This window comes from Sitodiplosis mosellana, unplaced genomic scaffold (assembly GCF_009176505.1).
Source record: "Sitodiplosis mosellana isolate CC-2019 unplaced genomic scaffold, AAFC_SMos_1.0 Smas_scaffold_6099, whole genome shotgun sequence".
Classification (NCBI taxonomy): Eukaryota; Metazoa; Arthropoda; class Insecta; order Diptera; family Cecidomyiidae; genus Sitodiplosis; species Sitodiplosis mosellana.
The window spans coordinates 145,790-157,993 of NW_022601340.1; the positions used below are offsets into that span (position 1 = coordinate 145,790).

At 38.9% G+C, this 12,204-nt stretch overlaps 1 protein-coding gene across 3 annotated transcripts in view; it reads left to right on the forward strand.

The window, feature by feature from the left end:
• Window positions 1–10,251: 10,251 nt before the first annotated feature.
• LOC129573528 (fat-like cadherin-related tumor suppressor homolog) overlaps window positions 10,252–12,204 on the forward strand; it is a 153,516-nt gene continuing 151,563 nt past the window's right edge. For 2 of the 3 annotated variants that reach the window (XM_055454128.1, XM_055454130.1), the window contains exon 1: window positions 10,252–10,471. The gene's annotated coding sequence lies outside the window, so the exon portion shown is untranslated. Of the gene's footprint in view, window positions 10,780–12,204 lie in introns of all 3 variants that reach the window. The other variant, XM_055454129.1, reaches the window with a different exon arrangement.

The window sequence follows — 12,204 nt, forward strand, 5'->3', positions numbered from 1 at the left end:
AGAGAGAGAGAGAGAGAGAGAGAGAGAGAGAGAGAGAGAGAGAGAGAGTTTGACAACGTCTAGGTGGGGCACACACACTCTCCGTCATAGAATATATAATATTTATTTATTAGGAAAGATAAACAGTAACAACGATAGTAACAGTGAACATCAAGTAAAGAGTTATCCGTGCGATGGAATGTGCGAGGCAGCAACCACATCATATTAAATATTTTGAGCACACAAAGATACAGCATGCCACCCGATTACCACCACAAGTAACCTGAGAACGCAATGAGCTCGCGCGATACCGACACCAACTCAGAAACGAAAACAAAAGTTTTTGTCATCATCATTATGATATCTGTGTAGGTGTGTATGTGTGTGTGCTACTGTGTGCAATCACAACGAAATCAAATCAATGTATATATCAATTTGAGGCCGTGTGAATCAACGGCGAGCCTGAACGAAATCCCATTCGAAATTTAATTACGGAGTGTGTGCAATCGTAATAAAAGCGAATGATTCAAGCACATTCGGCCGTACACTTGATAAATCAATATTAATTCAACATCAAATATTACATTTGCTACCCGTCATAAATTCCACATCTATAAATCGAACCACTTTTTATTTCAAACAAGCTGGTTTTTTTCTCTTTCTCTTGCGTGCGCACACATGCAATTCACAATACCGAAAACGGATTTGTTAGCAGACTTCCTTTCAATTTGGCGACTTGAATTTTGCAACCGAAAGCGAACATCATATTTTTTTTACCCATATTTACGACTGTTCCACATGCCATCCACTACTGATTTCAAGCTTTAAAGTCCATGGCACGGCACACAGCCAACAGGTCAAAGCATCACCTGTTCGCGACTCTTTGCAATATTTGTACTTTCTTTTCATTCTTTCTTCACTTTTTCCGATGGTTTTTTTTTCTGAAAGGAAATTTTATTTGTTCATCTCTTTTTTACCAATTGCCGTTCGCACTATGGTTTCGTCGTATTTATTTCGGGAGCCGAAAAAAAATTGGATAAAGAAAAAAATTATATCGCAAAATCGGATGTAAACGTATTAAGTTCTTATCGGTAACGGAAAATAAAAGGTTTGTTCCTTGTGCCCGTGTATATTGTGTTGATAGAGAGAAAAAAAAGCAACTAGATCGGTTGCAGCCGCATTTTTCCACACATATTTTCGCAAACAGTGGAATTTACGATGTGTATGCGATTTTTTTGTCGCGCGCGCGAGCATGCCCGTGTGTATGTGCTTGTGTATTTTTCCCTGGTGCGCATTTTATCCCATACGCCAGCCAACCCAGAGAAAATTTGGTGCTTATCGGATGAACAAATTTCAATATTTTCATTCGATTTCGATATGAAAGTGAGACAACGCAAAATAATGAGCATTTTCACACGGATACACACAAATTCCATATCATGCATGCACCGTACATAAAAATAAAAGCTCGAGTGAGTTCGTGAAAAAGTGCTGAACGAAAGGGGAAAAAAAAATTCCGCAACCGAAGCGAGAGATAAAAACGTGAAAAAGCGGAAACCGGTAAACGTAGCTAAGCCATTGAAACGATTTTGCAAATGGAGCATTATGATGACTTTAAAATTGCCACAAGAATTATGCGGTGTATGTGTATGTGAGTGTAAGAGTCCATTTTTTTTTAAATATTTTACTTTGCTTTGCTGCGCGCTGCAACAGCAAAAAAGCCTGAGAACGAGAAAGCAAAAGAGATACATGTTTTGCAATGTGTGCACATCCATCACTTAATCTAGTTGAAAATCTGGATTTCTTCATCGCACAAACTGTATTACTTCTTTCTTTCTTCTTCTTATTTGGCTTGTTGTTGTTGTGTTGGCAATGGAATTTTCATATATGTAAATTCATCCCTTCTCCGAGTTGAAGAGAGAGGAAGGAAAAGACAACTTATCTCTTGTTGTTGTTGTTGTTCTGCGTCTTTGGCATTAAAACGCCACACAATCTATAGATATGCGCCGAAAAGTATACACATGCATGTGTGTATAAAAAAAAATGGTTGTGTACGTTATGACATATAAAACTAGCACATCTTCACCGAGAACGAGAGAGGGAGCGATATTCGGCGATTGATTTGTAACAGAAAATTGACAATAATTGAAGTGAATGTGAGCTATTACAACGTATGCGAATCAAATAAATTGTATTATATGTACACGAATGTAATGTTTATTGGATGCCGATGGTAAAACTGAATGATATTGTTTGGATATGTAGAGGGCGAAAAAAAACAGCCTAAGCAAAACACATGCCTGAATCCGACATTCACATGGCACATCAGCAAAAACAAACCGGTGGAGTATGGAGCCACAAAGAGATAGCGATGAGGAGAATGAGTGAGAGAGAGAGAGAGAGGACGAACAAGAAAAGACAACAATTGCTGTAGACATAAATAAATGCTATCAGGAAGAATAGTCATTGTCGTGACAGGCACAGATATAAACATAAAGACACACAAGCACAACGAGCATACAACATATTAAGATCGACAACATCGTTACGATATGACACACACACACACGATGGCTTCGAACAACACGGTACATGTCAAGACAAGAGAGATACTCATAGAAAAAAGAAAAACGAGCACGGCAGAGAAAAGAACACACACAACAAACTGGCAAAATCCCCACCAGAGTGTGAATATGAAACCAATTCGATGTCTGTATGATTTTCAAAACGGCACATACCAATCGAATGGTGGGAAAGGCACACGTTGCGCTCCTGATTTGCCGTTGAGCAAACGAAAATTGAAAACTAGAATTTAGTATCGTTTGAATTTACTTTAGATTTTCTCTTAATGGCAGCTGGCAGCGGGCGAGACAGTAAAGAGAGCGAGAAGCGCAAGGAGACAGGTAGATAGAAGTAGGCGAGTGTGAGCTTACTCCTTGAGGGATGTGCAAAAGTGTCGAATATCGATGAAGCAGCGGGACTGAGGCTGTAAATTGACTGAAAATTCACACGATGGCAAACCACACCGGTATGCTCTTTTCGCTCCTGTCTCACGGTGTCGTCGAAATATGGCTGTGCCGTCGATGAATTGGCTGATGGAGTGTTGTTGGTGTTTGTATCGCGGTTGGTTGCCTCTATCGTTTCTCTATCCATGAAACATTACCAATTTTAGATGTTCGAATAGATGTTGTTGTTATTGTTTTACTCACTTGTTTCTACATACATCGAAAAAAAATTCTTCAAATAAAATGGCATCATACGTATATATGTGACCTGGTGGCGAACGCGAAAAGATTTATAACTCGCACGGGTGTTGAAAAAAGTTTAGAGGAGTTTGTGTGTGTGTGTTCTCTTGCGAAGAGAACAAAAACATCTTCAGCTAAAATAACGCATCACTTTATTTGAATAGGAAACATTGATCAATATAGATCCCATTCGCACATTTATTACGCGAAACGAAACGACACACTATCTCACCGCCACAAAGACACACCGAGAGAGCGAGATAGAGTGAGTGACAGCGTGTGTTTTCGAAAATCTCCGATTTATCGGATCTAAAAAGCTTTAGAGCCAAAGACATCCGCAAAAATGTAAGTCTTTCCATGTTCAATCTTCTTTTTATGTTGGCTGCATGCAAACATACACACATCAACATCATAGGCATTCCGGCTTTGTTTATTCAGCCACGAATAATGCGTAAGAAGAACGTGCACACAAGTAGGTTTTACGAATAAGCACAAAATTTCCATGAGCCCATCCGAAAAGAAGAATGAAAACAATTTGTGTGTATTTTTTGTCGTAATTTTTTTCTCTTCCACTTCGTTGCCGCTGTTTTCCATTCTAATCTCAAGAGCTCTGGTTTTTTTCTTTCCGAGTGCTGCATTTACGATGTAAATTTAAGCCACCTTTTATATCGGTCGAACTGGATTCGCTTGGTGAAAACAATAGAAAATATGTAAACGAAAAGGTAATCAAAACGGTGGTGTGCAGTGACAATAGAAACATTTCGGCATTTGGATGTGTATGTATGAGTGTGGCTGACTTGGTTTACATCTCTGCCGTGTTTGGTCGGCATTTCCATTGAAAGAAAAAGAGCCTGTGAGGAAGAGTGAGCCTGCGAAAGGGAACGAGAAAGAGATACAGTAAAAGAGATAAAAGAATGGAACATGCAATGAATGAATCTTGTCTCCTTTGGCATTCCATTATGATTTTCGGTCGGTTATGAATGTGTGTACGATGATGATTTTGCGTTGAGAAAAGGAATGCACTACACACAACCACATTCATTTTCGCATTGAAGTCGTTCTACACATTTCTATATGCAAACGTATCTACGTTTAGAGTACGAGCTGAAAGATGATTATTTCCGGGTTCACCGTACCAAGAGAGTTTTGTTGTTTTGACGATGGTGACGACGATCAACGAGCGAACGAGCAATGAGCCTCGGCCCGTTGTTGTATTTTATAAACGAGAAGGTGCACGCTGTTATTCATTTGTATGTCAATATGTTATGGTGCTCTGAGCATTGAAGTACCAAAAGCGACAAACAAATTCAAATCTGCATTTTTGCCATTTGCATTACAGAGCCGAGCTTGGTGCTACGAAATCCACATAGTAAACCAACTAAACCATTTTTCGCCATGTACTGATAAAACACATGCAATGTGAATGTTGAACACGCGTTTCCATCCAGCATGAACTGTTCGCTGACGATGCTGCTGCTGCTGCTGCTGCTGCTCGCCTAAAAAAAGCAAAACGCAATGAATGAACACATGCAGTTTTCGGTTCAGGTTTAAAACCCATATAAATGAAAAGACCATAACTAGACCATTTACACAAATCATTCTCCATAATTTTTTATTTACTCTCTCTCTCTCTCTCTCTCTCTCTCTCTCTCTCTCTCTCTTTCTCTCTTTTGCTGTTGTCGTCGTCGTCGTCGTTGCTGTCGTTCGTTGGCGTTAATTCACATGCAATTTACTTATACTCTCAACTCCAAATTTCATGGAAATGATCCGGCGACGAAGAAAAATGGCAACTAAATCATTACCAATTGAAAAGCGCTTAGCAATCAAATGCTGTTAATGTCATGCATGGACATATGTTCTCATCGTTGTCGCTTTTTAATCGTGGATTTAGGAGAAAGCGGATAAATACACAATAGAACAGTCTTCACTCATCATTTGGATGAACGGCTTCAAAATTAAATTTTCGGATTGAAAAAAGAGCGAAAAAAGACGGAAAAATTGAAAAATAGCGAATGACAAATTGAGAGAAAAATATGTGAAAAGCAAAAGTCCAAAAGATGCGTTTTCATTTGAATTAAAAATGATTTGATGCATGGAGCTTAGTTCGTTTTGAGATTGGTCTGCAGTTGGATGAATTCTTTTTAAAACGGATTGGTTCCCACGCGCTTCGAGAATGGCTTAGCTGTTTTTTTTTGTGCTGTAATTGTTCACTGGGATTTCTCTAATTGTTCCATTTTGTACGAAGAAAAAGAAGGGGCTTGCTTCGATGTATGTGTGTGTATACTCTGATTCGATTGTTTTGTGTCAAGGAAAACGATGTCGAAATGCATGATTGACAAAGCAGTCATGGAATCGCGGGAAGCACCATGTCAAATATTTCACCCGAAAGACAGTTGAATGCAGAATATGGCGTCGAGAGTTGTAAGCAAAAGCATTGGGAAAATAAGAGCCAATGAAACGCGATCAGGTTGTGTGATGAACAAATAAGCCAACATTAGTTCATAGTATGTGCAAACGATTTCATGCCATCCATTTAATATCGAGGAAGGAGAAGGAGAAGAAGAAGAGGAAGTATGACGAAAAGATTCAAATCGTTTGAATGGAATCACATACACACTCTGAATCCATGTTGAACATCCATATCCCGTCAGTCAGCAATGGCAATCATAATTTAACAAACAATGTAAACGGGAGCATCACAAAAAGTCATGGAACATGTACAAAACGGAGAAGAAGTAGAAGAGCGAACCAAACGGAATAGGAATGGGATGAAAGGCAAACTACGTCAAGAACTATCAAGAGCTAATAGAGAGACAGTGAGATGGAGAAAATATGCATATGTGTTTGGTAATTTAAAATCAACTGTGTCAGGGAAAAAAACATCCTCTCTCACACAGAAAAAGAGCCCCATACCCGAATGGAATAAAACTACGACAACAAAAATGACAAAATAGGAAAAAAAAAGAAGTGAAGCAAAATAAGATTCTCCAAGTGAATGAATGTGTCATTGATTTTTATTTTTTTTCGTTTCGACGCCGAGTTGAGCGCATCAGGATTACTTATGCGTAGTCTTAGTACGTGTGTGGGTACATGTGGATGGTGATGTTGTGTTTCATTTAAAAGTGTTTTTCTTCACTCATTATCGTTCCTTCTTGCGCGATTTGTTGTCTTTCAAGTGCTTGAGTTGATGACTAACTACAGATATGACAATTGAATACGAATGGATGGGGGACGCTTTTCTCTCTCCGTGTGTGTGTGTGTGTGTGTATGTGCAGCCCATCATTGTGTTTGTAAGTCTGTGTGTGTGATACTTCATTCTTTGTAATATATTATTGAGCGAATGCCTACTATACACATTGTCAATTTTCATTTGAGGCATTTTTCCCAGGAATTAGCATAAATCCAAAATGACTTATTTTTAACCAAATTACAAGAAAAATGAAAGCGATGACAACGGATCACCCACTCGGTGGAATAAATCATTGTGCTGCGAAATACACAAAGCAGAAGCTGCATAAATTAACTGGCATAATTAAATGTCGGATGCGGCGAGCAAGAGCGTGTGTGTATGAGAGAGAGAGAGAGAGAGAGAGAGAGAGAGAGAGAGAGAGAGCTGGCCAGCGAACAAGCGAGTTGAGCTTGATTCCGATTCGGCCGTCGTCATTTATCACAACGGATAAATCAATGAATGGGAGCCACATCCGATGTGCCTCCGGAAAAGTTATTTCACCACCGCGTGCCGCAACAGTCCAGTCGAATCGAATGAAATTACCAAACGAAAAAACGGATAAAGAACATGAATAAATCTTGTTACATTAAAAGAATGAACAAAAAAAAGTTTTGTGCACTGAACGAGAGCCAACGAGCAAAACAGAAGACGAAGAAGAAAAAAAATCGGAAAATAGGCAACTGTTCATTCATTTTCAACTTTGGAACAAAGAACTACATTTTGCCATGAGAGTCTCTAAACTATCTGATATCAAACTACTCCACATATTTAACTTTCGGTTTTTTTTTCTCAACTCCTCGCTGTCAATCTCTCTCTCTCTCTCTATCTCTCTCTCTCTCTCTCGGTGTAATCAAGTTATCGATAAGTTTCAACGCTTGTTCCAATTTTAGTGTCCATCATAGGAAAGAAGAAGAAAAAACAACTAACTACAAGCATTGACCAAGTGAAACTGTTGGCAAAATGCAACGAAACGATGAAAATGCACATTCATATCTACACACACCGGTCATTACCATCAATTGACTCAACTCTATCTTAAAGTCTCTCATCTAACGCATTGATTTATCAGGTCTGCATTAAACTTATATTGCCTCTGCACCTTTTTAGTTGTTGTATACTCTTTTTTTTCGCTGTTCTCTTGCCGTTTGTCTCCATCGACATCGAGCGAGCGGAAGACAGAGCGAGATCGAGAGAGAAACACCAGCAACTAAACGGCGCACGAACAACGATTTAATCAGCTTGGAGCGACAACACAACCATCAAAATATAAAAACAAACAAGATCTAGAACAAGTTTGAATGCTGTATGTGCGCGCACAGAGCACCCGAGCTGCCCGTTTGATATCACGATTTGTCGTGTACACCGTGCACAGGTATATCGAGTAAATTTTTCATAAGCATTTAGATTAGATAAAAAACAAATAGAAAAAAAAGCGTACAAACACAATCACACACACACAGCCCCGATTGAACTGGCGAGATTTTGCTGCACTTCTCAACTGCACTGAATTGCAGTTCGAATGTGATACGAATGGTTTTGTATGAACGCTTTAATACGAATGGTCTATCTGTCTGTCTGAGTATATGGTATGTAATTATGTGAAACACCTAGATCTTGACGTTTGAAATTAAAAAAAAAAAATACCAACAACAACAACAACACACAGACAATTATTGTGAATGAATGGTTTTGAAATAAAACAAAAATAGGCCCACTCTCTTCATCATGGTTGCATCGTCATTAAGCGCGTAGCATTGGCAGAGACACTGTAGTTCAAGCGCGCACCCGAGCACTTTTCCATGAAATATTGAAAGAATTTCGGAATGTTTATCGACTTTATGCATGTAGTGTATGTGTTGTGATTGAGGGCCGCGTCCCCGTGTCAATGAACATTTTGCATGTGATTACCACTACCAAAACCCAATGAATGCAATCCTACGATGATATTGTTATTGTTATTATTGTTATTTTATTGCTATTATGATGTGTGTATGTGTGTTATTTTTCCTTTTACGAATTTATAGGCTGTACATCTGTCTAGTGGGTTGCCGACTCTCTCTCTCTCTCTCTCTCTCTCTCTTTCTCTTTCTCTCTTTCTTTCTTCCTCTCTTCCTCTCGCATGCATGTGCTCACATATATTCAAGGAATACACACATATTCATGTCGATCCGCTCTCTCAACTATATGCTGAGGACAACTCTACGGCAGCACCAGAACTACACAACAACAAAAGACCGCTGCTGCTGCTGCTGCTATAGTTGTTGTTGTTGCTGCTTTCTCTCTTGCATTCTACTCATTCTGTAAGCCCAAACCTTTTATTTCTTCTTTTTTCGTTGTACAATTTCGTTTATACATCGAACACATGCATCACATTTTGTATTACTTTCTATTCACGGCAATGTTCTGTCTCGCTTACTGCCAGCCTGCTTCTGTTGTTGTTGTTGTTTTTGTCGTGTATGTCGGGGCCGACGCATGCAGTTGTGTGTGTGTGCTACGAATACAAAAGTCTCTTTTTGACTCGTATGCGTCGTGCATTTTTGTTGGTTGAGAACGTTGTCCATGCGTTTGACAACATACACACACATTTCGATTCAATTTTTAAAAAAAGTGGACGTTAGTGCTCCTTTAAATCAATTGGATACAACGAGTCCGTTTATGCCATTTTCGTCTTTGCGACGCGATCTTCTTTTTCTTTATTTCTTTTCGGTTTGATTCGAAGTTTGTGTTTTTTTCCATTGTGTGTACGCATTTCGTACACATTCTTCTGTGGCTGACATCGCGGAATATGAATTAGTGCAAACGATGCAGCCGAGCAGTACATTTCTCAGAAATGCCAAGGGACAACCGACACAGAGCATAGTGAGCTCATAAAACCGGAGTCGTTGGCTCAATCGGCTCACACTCTTGCACCATTCGCATTCTGACTCTTAGAAACTGGTTGCGGAGACATGACTTCATTATTCGCTATTTATCATGCGTCACGTTTGGCTTATAAACAATTTGTTTGGATGTGTGTGCTAGCCGTCGGCGTGCGTTCTTCCAATCCCATGTGAGGACAATGATTCTTGCTTCTTTATCATGCAGCAACAGTAACAGCAGCTACGTTTGCGGCACATGTGTGTACATCGCAGCGATCCATCCATTGTGGATTGAGAGTGCAACACACAACACACAGCGACAACGATGCGACACAGTCCAGCAACAAACCATTCACAATAATAACAAACAGCACAAACACACGTAGCGCGAACTCGAAAAAGCCGACAGACGATACACTCGCATGGCACTCTTGCGATTGCTGGAGCGGCAGCAGCAGCAGCGGCAACAATACAGCTCAAGCAATATTTAGGGCCAGCAATTTTGAGCGGTGCATGGGATATTTTGGCGTGGAAGTGGGAAATTTTGTATTTTTTTCACTTTTCACAAGTAATTTATTCGTTTTGGTTAGTTAGGACTAAATTGATTTGATTGATAGCGCCTGCTCGAAGATTTTTACTCGATTATTCCACCAATTTTACCACAAATATGACACATATTGCTAACCTTAAAGATAAATCCTCTTTGGTCTTCTGCTGTTGATACATGGTCGTGTTGTACATTCGCGCAAACACATGTACACCGCGTTGTCTACTGCTGCTGCTGCTACCGCCACTCGTCATATGTGTATGCGGTGTATACGCAACCCGTACCCATCATAGCATAATTTGCTTCGTTATACACACAGAGCAGAGAATACAGAGAGCCCAAACGATATGGAACCGAGAGCTTCAGCCGTATACGTGAGCATGAGTTAAATTCAGTACTCAACATAATATGGTAGCGTCTGTTTCGGTTGAATTTTTACACGACACGCTCCTTTTTATCCAATTCTAACACAAACTGTCTCTCTCTCTAAGAAGAAACGAATTTTTCAGTTCAGTTCGAATGTTTTATTTTCGTTGTGTTTCGGTTTTTTCTTTTGGTCAGAATTTTTTTTCTTGATTTTTCACGTGGAATTTCTCAACACAATATTAATACGGTACGTTTTCAAAGACGAAAATAAATTGAACAACAAATAACAAAAAAAGCAGAGTAGAAAAAAAACGAATTGCGCTCGACAAAAGTTGAAAAGTGTGTGGTTTTGATGGGGCGAATAGTGAACAAAATTTCAACGTAAATTTTTGATGAGTTTTCGCGTACGTTTAGTGAAATGTTTGAAGGACTGATCGCATCGCGGCTCGAGAAAAACCAAATTATACGAAGAAATTATTCAAAGTCTACTCCAGTGAATTAGCTAACTATACTAATAACAATTCGGCTGAGTGTTATTTTGTTTTCGTTTTATTGGTATGTTGATGTGAATTTGTCGGTTTTGAAAAAAAAAATGAATTTTAAAAAATGTGTACATTTGTTTTTGTCACGTTGAGTGTTGCCGCTAAATGAAATTTAATTCACAGTGTGACAGACAGAAACAACGAGAGAGAAAATAAAATGTTGGTTGTGTGACATATTTTAAAATTGTGCCCAATTTTGCGTTGTTTTTTCCATCGTTTCGTTTCCATTCCGAAACCTTTGCCGGATAAAATAGTGTGCTATGTGCTGTGATCGGTTGGTTGGCTGATTGGTCGCGAACACGTTCGCGTCTAGTATGCAAACAACAGCAACTGAAAAACGCGGTGAAATAACACGAAAAAAAAACAATATCTCAAATCGATAAGCAAATAAATATTCCAGTGTGATGAAACCATTAATAACACGTTTGAAAGAGTCGCTCATGCTCGAATCGGCCACTAGCCGTAATTACGAATAAATCTAAATATCTTTTCGATGTGTGTTGCTAGTATTTTTTTTTGTTTTAGTTTTCTTGTCCAATATATATCGCTGTCATCGTCGTTGTTTGTTATTGTTGTTTTCTATGTGGTTTCGGTCGAGTGTGTTCGATTTCGATCTTTCGATCGCGCTGTCACTGAACCAAACTTACTTGAAACTGTGTCCAAAATCACTTGAAAAATTATTTCATGCAGCAAAAAGTGTACGAAAGAAGAAAAAAACTTGCGTCTCATGCTTACATTGTACAGAGGGGAATGAAATACATTGAATTGTACTGGATCAAGAATAAACGACGCAAAATTCCGCTGGATCAAAAACGAATGAATTCCAATTTATTGTTTCGCTGTTCAAATTATGGTGAATTTAATTTTTATATCTTCGCCATACATGCACACAGACAGACAGGCAGAAAAAGTACTTCTTTTAATTCGGTCGTTATTGTTTTTTTCCAATCACGATGTACGATCGAGTTGTGCTTGTTTGCATTAACTTTGTCTTTTATCATATTTTTTTCGAGAGAAGCACACACAGAGAAAAAAAAGGCAATAGCCGTGGATAATTGATGTTGATACTTTTTCCTGTATATCCTATTATTTATTGCTCATTTTCCGTTCGTCGTTAATATTGGGCAATATGTGTGTGTAAATCGTGGCGAGCAAACGAAATTAAATCTCTCCATCTCTTCTGTGAAAAACACGAATAAAAACAAAAACAATAAAAAAAAGAACTAACTATGGCCATAGATCACTTGGGCTTGATGCCAGTGATTGTGTAGTCTTTTGCACATGAAAATGAGATTGGCTTCAATCATACACACATACACGTTTGGTTTGCTTTCTTTTCTCTCTCTCTCTCTCTTTTTCTCTCTTTCTCTCTCTCTCTCTCTCTCTCTCTATCTCTCTCTCTCTCTCTCTCTCTCTCTCTCTCTCTCTCTCTCTCTCT